Source organism: Spinacia oleracea, chromosome 3 (assembly GCF_020520425.1).
Source record: "Spinacia oleracea cultivar Varoflay chromosome 3, BTI_SOV_V1, whole genome shotgun sequence".
NCBI lineage: Eukaryota > Viridiplantae > Streptophyta > Magnoliopsida > Caryophyllales > Amaranthaceae > Spinacia > Spinacia oleracea.
Window position 1 is genome coordinate 115335031 of NC_079489.1, and position 19565 is coordinate 115354595.

Sequence of the window (19565 nt, forward strand, 5' to 3'; positions counted from 1 at the left end):
TAGGATTAATACGTAGCGAGAGCCCATTAATTCTAAGAATCTATGATTAGTATCGATTCGAGAGAGCATGCTAGTCTAATTAATTGTGTTATTGATTATTGCTAATCGTTTATCATCCTGGATTGTTATTTGTTGGTGAACCTATGCCATAGATTCTTTAATATCTGATTTCTTAATTGTTTAATTACTGTCGTAGTTTTAGTATACAAACCAACCAACTCTTGTTTCCCAATAGTCTAGATTAGTTGATTAATAGTAGAAAGAACACTGTTTTCCTGTGGATTTGATCCTGACTTCCCTTGCTACCTAGCTAGTGGACTTAGGTTTATTTTTGATAAGGTGATACGACTTTAGCCAGTCACCCTCTTTGACTTAAAATTCGCAAAATAAAGCATCGTGTAATGTAGAAAGGCAATGCAAGGGACAAATATCAAAATGGGTACTCCACTGCCACAGGTTCTTCCCAAAATAATTAGTGTACAAAAGAATTGCAGGCTTACCAACAACCCAAACTTCCTTCCCTCTGAAGCTTATGGAGTTGAATCTGTAATTAAAATTCACTTCTTCAGCTGATGATATAGAACGCTAGAACCAAGTCTGTCACGCATCCTTCGTCTCTACAATGGTCTTCGAGGGCTCCAAGATAACAACTCATCACCCAGGAACGACTGTAGAATGTCTTGTGCTACTTGGCCTTTGCTTAGGTTTTGGTTGCTTTTTATTATCCCACGAACTATGAACTAGATCTCCTTTCTCATGATCTAGGTAAAATACAATTAGTCATATTATTTTATTATCGCATTAATCATATCATTGGCCAAAGTTTTCTTACGAAACACTTGAAACTCATTTTATTGAGTAATGAAGGTAATAAGATGTATGACTTAATGTAGTCAAATACCTTTTCATCTTTCCACTAAATTAGTGGTTTGACTATGTCACATATATTGTCGAGGATAAGATCATCCAAGCAATGAAATAGTGGAACCTACAAGTTACAAAGTTAAAGTAATCATCTGAAAGCTAGACATGAATAGATTTATTTTATTAGTTACAAGAAGTTTTGACATTAACATATTACAATGAGCATCTCACCTACAAGTTACAAAGTTAAAGTAATCATCTGAAAGCTAGACATGAATAGATTTATTTTATTAGTTACAGGAAGTGTTGAAGCCCCTCAGGCAAGCCTTTTATTAACTCCATCTCATCAACTCCTCTTGTAGTCAACCAACTCTATAACGTTCAAAGTGACTAACTCTACGTCTCAGAGTGGATGGTAATTGCCTACGCCTCATCCACCATTCCATGTCTCAACATCTCAATTGCATTTTTCTTTTCTTTGCCATGACAGTACAATATGCAGAAATACCTTTTACAAAGCACACCAACCAAAATTATTTCATGATAGTGAAATACGCAAACCCTGTCTTATTTTGTTCATAATCATGACAGTAACTTCAAATCTTTATTTCATATAAGTATCAGTTTCAATGTGATGTAACACATATAAGTTCATCTTACAACAAAATAAGAACAAAAAGAATTCTAATCTAAGATTTACACCTGTTGTGTTTCTGGAACAGTTAATTGGAACTGGAATGGGGCATATGACACTCCAATATTTTCGGCTTCCCATTGACCATAACGTATAAAAGTTTATACTAACTACTAAGTATTTAGTATCTCCCTTTCCACATTACTAAAATCCCTGAACTCGGTGTAAACATTGATCATATATGAAGACTTTGAAAAGCACTAATAGTAACCATACTCTAGACAGTATAAGCTTTAAGAAAATGTCCAAATTTCACTTCAAATGTTAATCAGGTTACCAGTACATCCAAAATCCATAAGTCTTAACCATCATACAAGTCTAAAATAGCAAAAGAAAATCTCGACCATTGCATCTTAGCTGACATTTACATAATTTTCTTCTTTGATGATTTCACCTACTTAAACATACTCAAACTAAAAATTCAAGAAAGATATTAAATCCAAAGTTCATTCTAGCTAAATCATATTACCTACAACTAGGCTAACCCCTGAAGATAAAATATTTGTTTTAGGAGTAAAATTGTATCATAGAGAGTAATCCCATAAAAATAGAGATGGTGATAAAAGAGATGAGAGGAGAGAGACAAAAATTGCATACCCATCATAAACCATATTTTCAAAATCGCATCCTTCTCCCCCATTACTGAGAGATGGTAAACCCTAGACAATAAAGAAACACAAAATTAGTAGAAGATTTAAACGGGGATGTAATGAAAGAAAAAGAGAAAACCTAGGATAGAGAATCTTAGGATAGAAATTGAATTAGGGAAAACAATCCAGCAAATCGATCAGAAGAAAAAAAAGAAAGGAGAAAAGGGATAGCACGTGAAAGGCTCATGTTATACTGTTTGTAAGCTTGAAGCTTCTATTTTAAAGGTTTGGGATTAAGAGATGAAAATTTTGGAGAGCCGTCAAAATAATTGAAATTGAGGAATTTAAATTTTGAGCATCCTTCAATTGTACGTGCCTGTACTTTTTGTCATAGTAAGTTAAGGTAACTACCAACAACGTAGATGGAACTATCCAAAACAAGATATAATTGACATTGTTGTTGGCTAGTAAAAAATAAATCGAGCTTGTTAAAAATAAGGTATATATCATTAAATTACCTTCACGAATATTGACGAGACGAGCATGAAAGTGTTCGAGCTTGGCTCGTTTACTTAATGAGCTTAATATTTGGATTTAAATAATAATAATGAGTAACTACCAACAACATACATGGACACAACCAATACACCGACCAACAACATTGTCAATCTATATCGTGTTTTGGAAGTTCCATCAACGTTGTTGGTAGTTATCCTAAACAATTTTAGATCAAGTGTTTCAAAATAAGTTTTATATTTCCTTTGTTTTCAATTAATATATTTCAATTAATATAATTCAATTAATATGCAAAACCAATGTATTTCAATTAAATGACTATATCAATGAAATAACATGCTATAAAATTAAACCTAATCATACTGAAATCTCATCGTCATGGTTTAGAAACTTGAGAATAGTCATCAATAAGTTTAATTTCACGACATTCAATCTTCTCTTTATTCATTTTTACCTTTATTTCTTCAATGAATTGAAGGGAAATAAGGGAACTCCTAATTTTGTTACAATCTAGAGAATTTACTTAATATTTTAATAAAAACAATATAAAAGTAATTGACAAATATTGTCAAATAAACAAATAGATTATAGTATACTTTTTATAAGATTAATGTCGCGAGTGATTCACTTTTAAAGTTAATTGCTTTATGTACAAGATTTTTATTTATTGAAATAAGATAACACATGAAGGTTTAATATTTTATTAAAAGAATATAAACAATAATTGACATAAGATTTGTCTTTTTATATTTGAGGGTATAAAAGTAAATGCCAAAAAATCTCAAAAAGGAGTTTTCATCAAGGCTTGAACCCCAACCTAAATGTCAATAGTACTTAAGCAATTCAAACCACCAAGGTAAAATTGTTTTTTGTGTAATACGTTACATATTTGTGTTATACACTTATTCTATACTGGAACTTTTTCGGGCCTGACATTGCCCACCCAAAATTTTTCCTTCCAATCGCGACCACCACCGGCAAACTACCGTCGTCACAACTACTTCCTAACCACCAGCACGTGGTCATGCACGTCCCAACCACCAGCGAAACTTCCGCTGACTTCCCTTCGCAACCACCAGATCCCCCCCCAATATTTGTCGCAAGTCTCGCAACTCCCTACCACCCTGCATCTCGATATGTTCGCACGACACAACCCACCAGCCAACGTCTGCACCACCCATCGTCCGCACTAGGCACCATTCGTAGACACCACCCAACCTCCATTCCGCTAGACAACCCAACCACCGTTCTCTGCGAACCGCCCATCCGCTGTCCGCACCACCCACCCAACAAAATTTAAATGATTAGGATCTTTCTCAAACCGTCGCGACCCACTTTACTTGACTTCAATCGCCTCACAGGATGGTGGGCGGTGGGTGAGGAGTGGTCGGAGTGGTCGTGCGATTGTCGGTGAAGAGGAACGACGTGGTGGACAACGGTAGAGGAGAGAGAAATTTACAACCCCCATTCTAAAATTAAGTTAATCAATTCACTTTCCTAATTATTCTATTTATTTATTTAAGCAAATACAAATAATTAATTTTGAAAAATTCAGAAATTACAAAAACCATTTCCATAAAAGAAATTGTTTATTTAAATATAAAGATAAAAACAATTAGAATCATTAAATATATTTATATTAAATTTAAAAATAAAAGAAAACAAATTTTTGTGGCCCATATTTATTCTAAGCAATGGTCATCTTTATTATGACCACAGTAGAAAGATCCGGTTTATAATAGTGTTTATACAAATCAAATACTTCGAATACTTTGGCTTATCAAAAAAGGAAAAAAAAACTTATGTACTTTGGGGTTCCAAATCCAACTTTCTTAATCCATTGACTTGTAGTAAGTTCCTTCATATTAGCCGCAATTTTTTGGTTGTACCCGTGTACAGGTAGATGCATCCTCATCCAAAACGACGTCGTTTTGTGTTGTTAAGATGAACATTAATATACTAGTATGAAAATGAACATTACCTATTTCAGAAATTAACATTTATTTATTTATTTGGAATTGAACATTTACTATTTCAGAAATTAACATTACTATTTTGGAAAGGAAATTTTGATATTTACTACTTTAAAAATACACCACTTTTGTATTTACTACCTTGTGAAAATTTTATTTTAAATTACTACCTTAAATTTCCAATATTTTATTATTTACTACCACTTTACAGTTTTCACGTTTTAAAATTAAGATATCTCTTTCGTTTCTTAATCGTTTAATGTGATTCAAAGTTTATTATTTTCCTTTTTCTATATGGATTTCATTGAGAGCGACATTTTAAAACAATTCATTTGATAATTCATGAATATTTTTAAATTTTATAAATAATTTTTGATGTGAACAAAAAGGCTTGTCCACCATGGACGAATCAGAATGACGACATGTGGAACCTCCCATCTCAAGAGCCATACGCTCCGGACCCTTTAACGGCCTTGTAATGGAAATTACAGGATAATCATGGGTCGGGGAAATTAGAGGCCCAAATGCTAAATGGGCCTCTCAAAGACTCCACCTCCATATTTGATAAGGACACATGTCCTTATCTCCAAGGTTAACCTATCAGATAACTAGGGTTTTCTGGAACAAATCCAAGAACCCTAGCCTTATAAATAGTTTAGATCCCAAGGAAGGAGCGATCAATGCATTCCCACCAACCTTAATTATTTATGCTCTAACTTCTCTCTAAAAAATTTTCTCTCTCTATCAAATACTTACTTAGGCATTGGAGGGAATATTCCTACTGGAATATTCTAGTTTTGCAGGTTGTACGAAGATTGTGTCATCGCATACATGCTACAGAGATCTGTACTTTGGGGTTCCAAATCCAATTTTCGTATTCCATTGACGTGTAGTAAGTTCATTCATATTAGCCACAATTTTTTGGCTTTACACGTGTACAGATAGAGCTGGCTGCACCCCCATCCAAAATGACGTCGTTTTGTGTTGTTTAAGATGAACATTAATATACTAGTATGAAAATTAACATTACTATTTCGGAAATGAACATTTATTTATTTATTTGGAATTGAACATTTACTATTTCAGAAATTAACATTTACGTTTTGAAAAGGATATTTTGATATTTACTACTTTAAAAATACACAACTTTTGTATTTACTACCTTATGAAAATTTTATTTTAAACTACTGCCTTAAACTTCCAATATTTTATTATTTACTACAACTTTACAGTTTTCACGTTTGCAATTTAAAAAATCTCTTTCGTTTCTTAATCGTTTAAAGTGATTTCAAAGTTCATTATTTTCCTTTTTCTATATGGAGTTCATTGAGAATGACATTTTAAAAACAATTCATTTTATAATTCATAAATATTTTCTCTAAAATATTTTCTCTCTCTATCAAATACTTACTTAGGCATCGGAGGGAATATTGCTACTTGAAAATTTTCTTGTTTTGCAGGTTGTACGAAGATTGTGTCATCGCATACTTTTGATAACTCCTTGGAAAGGGTGACACATCAGCACCAACAAAGGTTCCCACATTATTTGGCGCTTTTTGTGGGGAGCTATAGTATCATGGAAGACTTGCAATCTGACACCCACGAGAGTAGGGATGACTCAAGACAAAGGCGTCCACACGAAAGGAGCCCTTCGCGAAATCATCCTCGCATAAATTTCCAGCCTACACATCAGAAGGTACGACACCAAACGAAGGTCGGGTAGCTGTGAGACCCATGGATGCAGAGGTAAGCCGACCTGCTTCAGCAAGATCACTGTAACAGATGCTACACGGCCTTCGCCAAGACATCACTGCAGAATGGCAGATACAGCTGTAACATGCCCTCCGAGAAGTGATTGCAAGATCCTTTAACAATGTCGGCCTAGAGCCGGGACAAGTCAAGACGAGTTAACTAGAAGTTGAGAAAGACAAAGAGGAACTTCTTCTTAGTCCTGTCAGGAGAAAGTGGTGAGAGGTGAAGCATCAGATACCGACTCCGCACCTAGGGTGGTTCGCTCACCTGAAGCTCCCAACTACCATGTGAGAGAGGGACGCCCGAGGCGGCGGATGGGATCGGTATATCATATCCAGCAAGGGGTCACACCCACGATGCTAGGATACGCATCCCCCTATGCATCAACATCATGTCTGCACCTATAGAGCCCAAGGTGAAAGCTCCCATCATTGACGCTTACGATGGTACTTCTGATCCTAACATGAATTTGGTAGCATACCGGCATCACATGTAAGTATAAGGGACCAATGAAGCTACCTAGTGCAAATACTTTCTGGCTACATTGAAAGGAGCCGCGTCCAAGTGGTTTGAAAGGCTGTCAATCGGGTCAATAACTTTTTTCGGGGAATTAGAGGCTCTTTTTTCCTCTTGGTTTATGGCTTATAAAGAAGAGCAAAAGACGTGTATGCATTTAGGACGCATACACTAGGGGCATGAAGGGTCATTGAGAAGATATGTAAAGCAGTTCAATAAGGAAGTCGGCCAAATCCCAGACTTGCCAGATGAAATAGCCCTTGATAATTTTGTGCGTGCGTTGAAGAAGGGATCTTTCAAATTTGACCTGCTAGAAAAAAGTGTGAAGACAATGGAAGATGTACTGGATGAAGCTAAAGCCTTCATACATGCTATAGAGATATGTAGTTTCACAAACGAGTCGAAATCTACCGAACACAGTGGCCCCTCCCAATTCAAGAGAGATAACTCTACTGTTCAGGCTATTGGTATCTGGGCCGTAAATGAAAGAACATCAGGATCACACGTGTTGAAGAGAGAACGTCCGGTGGCTGATAAAACATTTGAATACGGCACAGATCTTTGCACAATCCTTATGGATGTGAGTCCAAGGCAAGAGATACATCGCCCTTTTTCGGATTAAGTTGTCTATGGAGAATCTATATTTCGGATTATTTTGCCAATTTCATAATGACATAGGTCATGACACCAAAGAATGCCGAAAATTAAAGAGAGCTTTGGACGGTTTGGCAGCCAGAGGGTTTTTTAAACCAATATCTCCGCAAGACAGTTAGCAACAATGCTAGAAGTCGCAAAGAGTCACCAATGCCTCTGTCTAAATATGAGGATATTCCATCGGACTGAGAGTTCGTAGCCGTCATTTTGGGTGGACTAGCATATGGGGGACCTACGAATCCAAGGCGTCAAGACTATGAACAATTTTCTGAGCAGGAAAATACCAGCAATCTGGAGAATACCCCTCGCATAGAAATCTTAGAGGACGATTACCGAAGGTAGGCAACCCCATACGATGACGACCCATTAGTTGTAGAGATCAGGGTGGCTAATTTGAGAGTAAAGAGAGTTCTGATTGATACGGGAAACTCATCCGATATAATCAGTCTTCAATACCTAAAGAAGTTGCAACATGATCCGAGCATAATATAGGACGTCCATAGCCCATTGGTAAGTTTTGGAGGAAGCATAATTCGTCCTATAGGTGTCGTCTCACTCTCTGTTCAGATTGGGGAACCTCCACTGGTTAGGTAGAGTTCAACTCGTTTTGTAATTGTGCAAGACCTCACTATGTTCAACATTATGTTAGGCCGACCAACCTTGAACTACATTAGAGCAATAATCTTTCCTCACCTGTTACTAATGAAATTTGTGGCAAACACTGGGGAAATCGGCACTATTTATGGGAATCAACAATTGGCCAGAGATTTTTATTTCACTATGCTCGACTCGGCAGCTTGGGGGGCGACTACTAAAGAAGTCGGCTGTAAATGCCAGCAAAAAGGCGAAAGAGAACGTATACCCTTGGAAATGCCCATGGCCCACGCCTTAGATAGGTGTCCTGAGCCTGTGGGAGCACACTACGATATTGAATTACCAAAATGATCCAGCAAATCGATCAAAAGAAAGAAAGGAAAGGAGAAAAGGGATAGCACGTGAAAGGCTCATGTTATACTGTTTGTAAGAACAATACTCTAAAGCTTCTATTTTAAAGGTTTGGGATTAAGAGATGAAAATTTTGGAGAACCGCCAAAATAATTGAAATTGAGGAACTTAAATTTTGAGCATCCTTCAATTGTACTTGCCTATGCTTTTTTCATAGTAAGTTAAGGTAACTACCAACAACGTAGATGGAACTATCCAAAATACGATATAATTGACATTGTTGTTGGCTAGTATATTGGTAATATATGTTGTTAGTAGTTACCTTGAATACTTTTTAGATTTAAATATTTCAAAATAATTGTTTTTCCCCCCCATTTGTTTTCAATTAATATGGAAAACCAATATATGATTTTCATTTCAAATTGTTCACAATAGTGAAGAAAATGAGCCGATACTTTTGCGAACTTCCCGCAAAAAAGCTCGCTCAAAACTCAACAAAACTTTTTTATTCGACCTTAGTCCACTAACATGCTCGTTTGCATTTCGAGTTTGAACTCGGGCTTAAATCAAGCTTGTTAAAATAAGGTATATATCATTAAATTACCTTCACGAATATTGACGAGTCGAGCATGAAATCTTTCAAGCTTGGCTCGTTTACTTAATGAGTTTAATATTTAGATTTAAATAACAATCAGGGTTACTACAGACAACCTACATGGACACAACCAATACCCCAACCAACAACAATGTCAATCTATATCGTGTTTTGGAATTTCCATCAACGTTGTTGGTAGTTATCCTAAATAATTTTTGATCAAGTGTTTCAAAATAAGTTTTATATTTCCTTTGTTTTCAATTAATATATTTCAATTGAACCAATTAATTTAATATGCAAAACCAATGTATTGCAATTAAATTACTATATCAATGAAATAATATGCAATAAAATTAAACCTAATCTTACTGAAATTTCATCGTCATGGTTTAGAAACTGGAGAATAAATAGTCATCAAAAAGTTTAATTTCACGACATTCAATCTTCTCTTTCTTCATTCTTACCATTATTTCTTCAATGAATTGAAGGGTAATAGGGGAACACCTAATTTTGTTACGATCTCGAGAATTCACTTAATATTTATTAAACCAATATAAAAGTAAATGACAAATATTGTCAAATAAACAAATAGATTATAGTATACATTTTTATAAGATTAATGTCGTGAGTGATTCACTTTTAAAGTTAATTGCTATATGTACAACATTTTTACTTATTAAGATAACACATGAAGGTTTAATATTTATTAAAAGAATATATACAATAAATGACATAAGATTTTTCTTTTTATACTTGAGGATATAAAAATGCCAAAAAATCTCAAAAAAGAGTTATCATCAAGGCTTGAACCCCAAACCTAAATGTCAATAATACTTTAGCAATTCAAACCACCAAGGCAGAATAGTTTTTTGTGTAAGACGTTACATATTTGACTATTTGTGTTATACACTTATTCTATACTGGAACGTTTTTAAAAAAAATTGTTCGGGCCTGACATTGCCCACCCAAAATTCTGTCTTCCAATCACGACCACCACCATAAACTACCACCGTCATATCAACGTCCCAACCACCAACGCGCGGTCATCCCCGTCCCAAACACCAGTGAAACTTCCGCTGACTTCCCTTCGCAAACACCAGCGCCCCCCCAATCTCTGTTGTAAGTCTCGCAACTCCCTACCACCCTGCATCTCGATCTGTTCGCACGTCACATCCCACCAGCCACTGTCTACACCACCCACCGTCTGCACCACCCACCGTTCGCACCAAGCACCGTTCTTAGACACCACCCAACCACCGTTCTCCGTGTACTGCCCATCCGTTGTCCGCATTACCCACCCAACAAAAATTAAATGATTAAGATCTTCCTCAAACCGCCGCGACCCACTTTACTTGACTTCAATCGCCTCACAGGATGGTGGGCGGTGGGTCAGTGGTCGGAGTTGTCGGGCGATTGTCGGTGAAGAGAAACGACGTGGTGGACGGCGGTAGAGTAGAGTGAAATTTACAACCCCCTTTCTAAAATTAAGTTAATTGTTAGTTAACTTTCCTAATTGTTCTATTTATTGATTTAAGCAAATACAAATAATTAATTTTGGAAAATTCAGAAATTACAAAAACCATTTCCCTAAAAGAAATTGTGTATTTAAATATAAAGATAAAACAATTAGAATCATTAAAATATATTTATATTAAATTTTAAAAAAAGAAAATAAGTTTTTGTGGCCCATATTAATTCTAAGTTATGGTCATCTTTATTATGACCATAGTAGAAAGATCCGGTTTATAATAGTGTTTATACATATCAAATACTTCGAATACTTTGGCTTATCAAAAAAGGAAAAAAGCTTTTGTACTTTGGGGTTCCAAATCCAATTTTTTTATTCCATTGACGTGTAGTAAGTTGATTCAAATTATTCGCAATTTTTTCCTGTACCCGTGTACAGGTAGAGCTGGCTGCACCCCCATCCAAAACGACTTTTTTTGTGTTGTTTAAGATGAATATATACCAGTATGAAAATGAACATTTACTATTTCGGAAATGAACATTTATTTATTTATTTGGAATTGAACATTACTATTTTGGAAAGGAAGTTTTGACATTTACTACTTTAAAAATACACCACTTTTGTATTTACTACCTTATGAAAATTTTATTTTAAATTACTACCTTAAACTTCCAATATTTTATTATTTACTACCACTTTACAGTTTTCACGTTTTAAATTTAAAAAATCTCTTTCGTTTCTTAATCGTTTAAAGTGATTCAAAATTCATTATTTTCATTTTTCGATATGGATTTCATTGAGAACGACATTTTTAAACAATTCATGTGATAATTCATAAATATTATTAAATTTTATAAATAATATTTGATGTGAACAAAAAGACTTGTCCACCATAGACGAAACAGAATGCGACATGTGGAACCTCCCATCTCTCATGCCATACGCTCAGGACCCCTTAACGGACCTTGTAATGGAAATTACGGGTAAAGGCAATTAGAGGCCCAAATGCTATATAGACCTCTCAAAGACTCCACCTCCATATCTGATAAGACTCCAAGGTTAACCTATCAGATAACTAGGGTTTTCTGGAACAAATCCAAAAACCCTAGCCTTATAAATAGTTCAGATCCCAAGGAAGCGGCGATCAATTCATTCCCACCAACCTTAATTATTTATGCTCTAACTTCTCTCTAAAACATTTTCTCTCTCTATCAAATACTTACTTAGGCATCGGAGGGAATATTCCTACTGGAATATTCATGTTTTGCAGGTTGTACGAAGATTGTGTCATCGCATACTTGATACCTCCTTGGAAAGGGTGACACATCAGCACCAACAAAAAGTTCCTACATTATTGGGGGCCTTCTGTGGGGAGGTACAATATCATGGAAAACTTGCAATCTAACACAGACGAAAGTAGGGATAACTTAAGAGAAAGGCGTCCACACGAAAGGAGCACTTCGCGAAATCATCCTCGCATAAATTTCCAGCCTACAACAGAAGGTACGACGCCAACCGAAGGTCGGGTAGCTGTCACACCCATTGATGTGGAGGTAAGCCGGCCTGCTTCAGCAAGATCACTGCAACAGATGCTACACGGCCTTCGCTAAGACATCACTGCAGAATGGAAGATAGAGCTATAACATACCCTCCGTGAAGAGATTGCAAGGTCCTTTAACGAAGTCGGCCTAGAGCCGGGACAAGTCAAGACGAGTTCACTAGAATTTGGGAAAGATGAAGACGAACTGCTTCTTAGTCCTGTCAGGAGAAATTTGATGACTGGCGAAGCATCAGATCCTAGGATGAAGACGAACTGCTTCTCTCACCTGAAGCTCCCAACTACCATGTGTCAGAGGGATGCCCGAGGCGGTGGATGGGATTAGTACATCATATCCAGCAAGGGGTCATACCCACGATCCTAGGATACGCATCCCCTTCTGCATCAACATCATGTCTGCACCTAAAGAGCCCAAGGCGAAAGCTCCAATCATGGACGCTTACGATGGTAATTCTGATCCTGACATGCATTGGGTAGCATACCGGTATCACATGTAAGTATAAGGGACCAATGAAGCCACCTAATGCAAATACTTTCTGGCAACATTAAAAGGAGCCACGTCCAAGTGGTTTGAAAGGCTGACAATTGGGTCAATAACTTTTTTTCGGGGAATTAGAGACTCTTTTTTCCTCTCGATTTATGGCTCACAAAAAAGAGAAAAAGACGAGTATGCATTAAGGACGCATACAGCAGGGGAAGGAAGATTCATTGAGAAGATTTGTAAAGCAGTTCAATATGGAAGCTGGCCAAATCCCAGACTTGTCAGATGGAATAGCCCTTGATAACTTTGTGTGTGGGTTGAAGAAGGGATCTTTAAAATTTGACCTTATAAAAAAGACTGTGAAGACAATGATAGATGTACTGGACGAAGCTGAAGCCTTCATACATGTTACAGAGATATGTAGTTTCCCAAACGAGTCGAAATCTACCGAACCCAGTGGCCCCTCCAAATTCAAGAGAAATAACTCTACTGTTCGGGCTAGTGGTATCTGGGCCGTAAATGATAAAACATCAGGAGCACACATGTTGAAGAGAGAACGTCCGGTGGCTGATAAAACATTTGAATACAACATAGATCTTTGCACAATCCTTATGGATGTGGGACCAAGGATAGAGATAGAGCGTCCTTTTCTAATTAAGTCGTCTATGGAGAATCGAGATTTCGGATTGTTTTGCCAATTTCATAATGACATAGGTAATGACACCAAAGACTGCCGAAAATTAAAGAGAGCTTTGCATGATTTGGCATCCAGAGGTTTTTTGAAACAATATCTCCGCAAGACAGTTAGCAACAATGCTAGAAGTCGCAAAGAGTCACCAACGCCTCTGTCTGAAGATGAGGATATTCCATCGGACTGAGAGTTCGTAACCGTCATTTTGGGTGGACTAGCATCTGGGGGACCCACGAATCCAAGGTGTCAAGACTATAAACGAGGTTTTGAACAGGAAAATACCAGCAATCTGGAGAATATCCCTCGCATAGAAATCTTAGAGGACGATTACCGAAGGTAGGCAACCCCATATGATGACGACCCATTAGTTGTAGAGATCAGGGTGGCTAATTTGGGAGTAAAGAGAGTTCTCATTGATACGTGAATCTCGTCCGATATAATCAGTTTTCAATGCCTAAAGAAGTTGCAACATGATCCAAGCATAATATAGGACGTCCATAGCCCATTGGTAAGTTTTGGAGGAAGCATCATTCGTCCTATAGGTGTCGTCTTACTCTCTGTTCAGATTGGGGAACCTCCACTGGTTAGGCAGAGTTCTGTTCGTTTTGTGATTGTGCAAGACCTCACTGCGTTCAACATTATATTAGGCCGACCAACCTTACATTAGTGCAATCATTGTTCCTCACCTGTTACTTATGAAATTTGTGGCAAACTATGGGGGCATCAATAATTGCAGAGATTTTTTATCTCACTACACTCGACTCGGCAGCTTGGGGAGCGACTACTAAAGAAGTCGGCCGTAAATACCAGCAAAAGACAAAAGAGAACATATACCCTTAGAAATGCCCACGGCCCACGCCGCAGATAGGCGTCCTGCGCCTTTGGGAGCACACTAAGATGTTGAATTAGGGAAAACGATCTAGAAAAAATCGATCAGAAGAAAGAAAGGATAGGAGAAAAGGGATAGCACGTAAAAGGCTCATGTTATACTATTTGTAAGCACAATACTCTTAAAGGTTCTATTTTAAAGGTTTGGGATTAAGGGATGAAAATTTTGGAGAGCCTCCAAAATAATTGAAATTGAGGAACTTAAATTTTGAACATCCTTCAATTATATTAATTTGCCTGTGCTTTTTGTCACAGTAAGTTAAGGTAACTACCAACAACGTAGGTGGAACTATCCAAAACAAGATATAATTCACATTGTTGTTGGCTAGTATATTGGTAATGTCCATATATGTTGTTAGTAGTTACCATGAATAATTTTTAGATTTAAATATTTCAAAATAAGTGTTTTTTCCCCCATTTGTTTTTCAATTAATATGGAAAACCAGTATATGATTTCCATTTCAAGTTGTTCACAATTGTGAAACCAATGAAATCTACTACTTAGAATTGTAGAAAATTGTCCCTACCACCTTGAGTAAGCCAAATAACAATCAACAAGAAAGAAAAAAAAATAGCTAAGCACATAGTATGCAAAAAAGGCAAAAAGAAAAAAAAAATTAAGAAACATACTCTAAGCTTAGAAATTTCAACCTAACCAAAGTTTATTTAGACAACCCAATATCACAAGGACTATATTTTTTATATATATATTATCAACTAAATTCCAAAAGAAAAGTTAGTATCTTAGTTAAACTTTGAGTAAAGAAAGAATATAAATCTCCCCGGCAACGGCGCCAAAATTTGATACGTGTCGTTTACCGTATTAAATTAAAAACCTATCTTTAGACCTTCAAAAATATTAACAAGTAGTAAAAAGGGTAAGAAAGGGTCGATCCACAGGGAGTCTACTGCCTAAATTCATTGTTTAACTAAAAACATTTTCAGTCACATAATTAAGTTGGACTACACAATTATTTACACTATTTAAAGAGATTGGGGGGTTGGAGAATATACCAAGAGAATTAGATAACTGAAAACTAATCTACTCTTTACATGTGATGACACTACTAACCGTTTCAATCCCATAAACCTTACTGGATTTAGTTAATTAACCGTAACACACAATTGATCTTGAGGATTTACCAATTCTAACTATTAGACTAATTGTAGAGTCTTAAATAACAAAGACTCCCTGTACTCCCTTATTCATAACCAATTATGAACTAAACCAAATTGATTCTAAACCAGCCCAACTCACACAAATCTGATCGCAACGTGTATAAATTAGACTTGGTAGCATTAAGAACTAGGAGACATCATTAGTCCTAATTATTCTAACCAATTAAATGGTTAGACTAATTATTAAACTTACTCTCTAATTTAAATTAAACCATGATTGCAGATTTAATGTAAATTAGGGGTCACTTTACTATATAATCTAAACTAAGCTAGACAATATAGCTAACAATAATTAGCACCATACATGCACTAGTAATACGTATAGTAGTAGTTTAGGCAATGATTCAAAAGCAACTCCAAATAATAATTAACTGGCAAAATCACTCAAGGAGATAATAGTATCCAAAATCAATTCATAATATTGAAAATAGAAATTTGATAATTAACAAAGTGAATGAGCAGATCATGAAGATATTAAACACGTATGAATTTGACAAATTGAGAGGAAGAACTCATTAATTTTTTGCGCAAGAACACCAAACGAACCCGGGTTCGACCCCGTACTCCTCCGTTGTTCTTCTTCGGCCTTGGATTGAGGCTAAGCTCCCCTCCAATGGTTATCTTCTCTTCTCAATTGCCCCAACTCAAACGTAATTAAGAATCTTCAACTGGTGATTTTCTAACTCTTGTGTGTGTCGTCTCTTTCTCTGTGTATATTTTTTTGTGTGTTCCCGTATAGGGTTGAGATGAAAATTTATATATGACAAACCCTAATTTGAGCGGAGATCTCGGAACCAGAAAATCATCCATGTGATGATTGAATAACTGATAACCGTGCTCCGAATTTGCAGCAGATACGCTAAATAGAGCTTTAGAGAAGGAGTTTGAATTGGTTGCTGATTTCTAGCGCTTTCCTTCTTGACTTGCAGAATGTGAGGCTCAAAGAGGAAGGTGGAAATTTTCCTCTTGAATATCACGTGTTAGTGTGCTCCAATTCAATAACTTTGACTTTTCTAACTCATTTTCCTTGGTTTTCATTTGTCTTATTTGCAATAGAAATGGGCTGGGCTTCACGTAGTATGGTTAGAAGATGTGGCTTCTCTCAACTCCTTAAAATATTCAGCTTCCGTTGGGTATATGCTGGTCTCCAAAATATACTGCTCATCATTCATATTAATAGAACATTTTGTTATTAATACTAGGATAAATATACTTAACAATATTAAAAGTACGGTAAATATTGCACTTATCACCTTCCATCGAACTTTCCTTAGCCATGAGCAAATACACCAACTCTCCATGATCTAGAGCTTGTTCAATCTCTCGTTCAGTAGCCAACATGGTGAGATTCGGCTTCTTTTTTTGCTGCACACTCATGGATCGAACCGCTTGTGATGACATAGGCTTTAGCATAATCTTCTTGCCTTTGTCTCTCAATTCATACTCGTTGCTTCTCCCCTTGTGAACCACGTCCCTATCAAACTGCCAAGGACGACCCAACAAAATATGACAAGCATCCATAGGAATAACATCACAAAGAATCTCATCCACATACGAACCCATAGTCAAACCAACCCTTACTTGTTTCGACACTTCACACTATTACCCTCATCGAGCCAATGGAGTGCGTATGGCCTAGGATGGGCTGTAGTAATTAAGCCTAATTTCGAAACCATCTCACTAGAAGCAACATTGGTGCAACTCCCCCCATCAACAATCACACTACACCACTTATCTTTCACTAGACATTTAGTATGAAACAACTGATCCCGTTGGTCCGAATCAGTAGATGCAATTTGGGTTTGTAGAGCTCTAAGAACCAGATTTGTGTCATAAAGTAGAGCCTCATACCCCTCCTCCTCCTCTTCATCGCCACTCTCATCAAACACAAATACGTCCCCCAACCTCTTCTCCTCTTCAAACAACTCCTCACGGCATTCAACAGCTTCTTTCAAGGTCACTACCCGTTTATTTGGACACGCATTTTGATAATGCCTAAACCCTTGACACTTAAAACAACGCACCTTGGACAGACTTGTTTATTTGGTTGAGTTAACTAATTTTGGGGCAGCCGTAGAATTACTTGAACCTACGGTACTAGGTGATGTGTTTGGTTTCAAGATAGGTTCGGATTTAGACCAAGACAAGACTTGGCCTTACCATCCATACTTGACCCTCCCCCATATTTTGCTTTCCCTTGGTTTTCCAATTTTAAACAAAGTCCACAAAGAGTATCAAAATCAGAATATGGATAAAGGTCTACGATATTGGCAATATTGTAGTTTAAACCCCTTAAAACTCTAGACAGTTTTTGTTCCTCAATCTTCTCAATTTCCCCCACTAAGGACAACTTTTCAAACTCATCAATATATTCAGCCACACTCATTTTCCCTTGCCTCAATTCAGCAATTTTATAGTAAGTCGTTATTCTATGAGTTGTTGGCACATACCTTACGTAGCTTATGTTTCAAAGACTCCCAAGAGCTGATTTTCTCCTTCCCATCACGAATTCTCTTGGACTTCAGTCCTTCGAACCACAATGAAGCTCCTCGTCCTAGCTTCAATATGGCATACTTACAACGCTTCTCATCATCAATGTCCTTGAAATTGAACATTCGCTCTATCTTGCGCTCCCATTCCAAATAAGCTTTCGGATCTGTTCCACCAACAAATTCAGGAAGTTCCATGACTTTGAATTCATCCACAACCCGTAGTGGATCACGTCTAGGATGCCTTCAAAATCCCCCATCTCGAACGTTCTTTAAGGCTTCTTGGAGATGTTGTAGAAAGTCAGGATCGTCAAAATCCATTTTAGCTCGTAAGAATCACGAACAGCAGCTCTGATACCACAAATGATACAACTTTAAAAACTCGTTGTATGAGTAAGGATAGTTGATTAACAAGCTAGACCTATATCTCGTCAAACGTGATTGAAAGGCAAGACCTATTGACTCACAATCGGCTCTTTGAGTAGGAAACACGTCCAAAACAAAGAAAAGGTTGAATTATAATCAATAATTCAAAGTAAACTGAAAACAAGTTTTTATTCTTCAAAATTGGTTGTTTTATTCCGTTCAACAAGCTGGCTATAAATAGCCTAAACACTCAGCTAAAAACTGGTGGTTACAAGAGATTTAAACAGCCATTTAAAAGCCATTTAAGAGCCTTTAAAACCGGTGGTTACAAAGCTCTAAAATCCTCCTAATTCAGTCACCAATTTGGAGGTTACAAAGGCTTAAAACCCTCCTTACAAACAGCAATATTTAAAGCTAAGTACAAGACTGAATTGTCCAAACAAAAGGTTTTAGCGCAATTTTGGTCCCAAACACCTGTTCTGTCACCAACTGCATTGCCTGTAGGTTCCTCACCTCTAACCACCTATCCTTGCTTTCTTTAATCAAGTCTTTCACCCTTGCTAAAGAGCAACTAGTGTTTCTGAACACCACTTCATTTCTATGAAGCAAAATGGCCCACACCGTAGATATAAACTCTACTACCCTCACATCATCGATGTTATCCTCCTTGAAGAGGAAAAGCAAATTACTCATTATCCATTTGCTGATATCAACACCTGGCAAGGCATTGCCTCTCATTGCCATGGATCTCCAAATGTGATCGGACATAGAGCAATCTCGAAACAAATGATCGTCAGACTCCTCCTGCAAACCGCACATCGAACACAAACCATCCACAAGAATACCTCTTTTCCTCATATTGGATTTTTCGGTATTGCCCCATTTAGAATTTCCCAACATAAAACTTTCCATTTCGGGGGTATGCTACGCTTCCACAAAGCTTTCCAGAACGGATGAACCGGGGGGTTATGCTGTGAACTTATCAGGAACCAATATCCAGACTTCATCGACATTTCTCCATTCTTCGAGTAGGCCTAGGAACGGCTATCCGGCATACCCTCAACTGGTACCTTCGACGCAAAGATCTCTATTGATGTGTCCTCTGTGAACTCGGCCCATACCAAAGAATGATTCCACTATATCGAGCTAGTTGTAAGATCAGAAACCCATTTCACAAGCAGTGCACACTGCCTGCTAGGATTGCGCACAACTTTTCCCGAGCTTAGCCAAATATCACCGAGAATATCCGTTGACTTCCCATCTCCAACTCGTCTTCTAGTTCCCCCTTACAAACTCGCAGTACTTCTGATCATGCTTCGTGCAGCCCATGAGGCATTAGAGATTGA

The 19565-nt window shown here is 37.0% G+C and overlaps 1 long non-coding RNA gene across 1 annotated transcript; it reads right to left on the bottom strand.

Moving 5' to 3' along the window:
• Positions 1 to 1024: 1024 nt before the first annotated feature.
• On the bottom strand, positions 1025 to 2444 carry LOC130470479 (uncharacterized). The gene is made up of 3 exons (XR_008930912.1): positions 2288 to 2444; positions 2156 to 2217; positions 1025 to 1372 (listed from the first exon to the last, which is right to left on the bottom strand). It is a non-coding gene; the product is annotated as an uncharacterized lncRNA (long non-coding RNA).
• Between the last annotated feature and the right edge of the window lie 17121 nt (positions 2445 to 19565).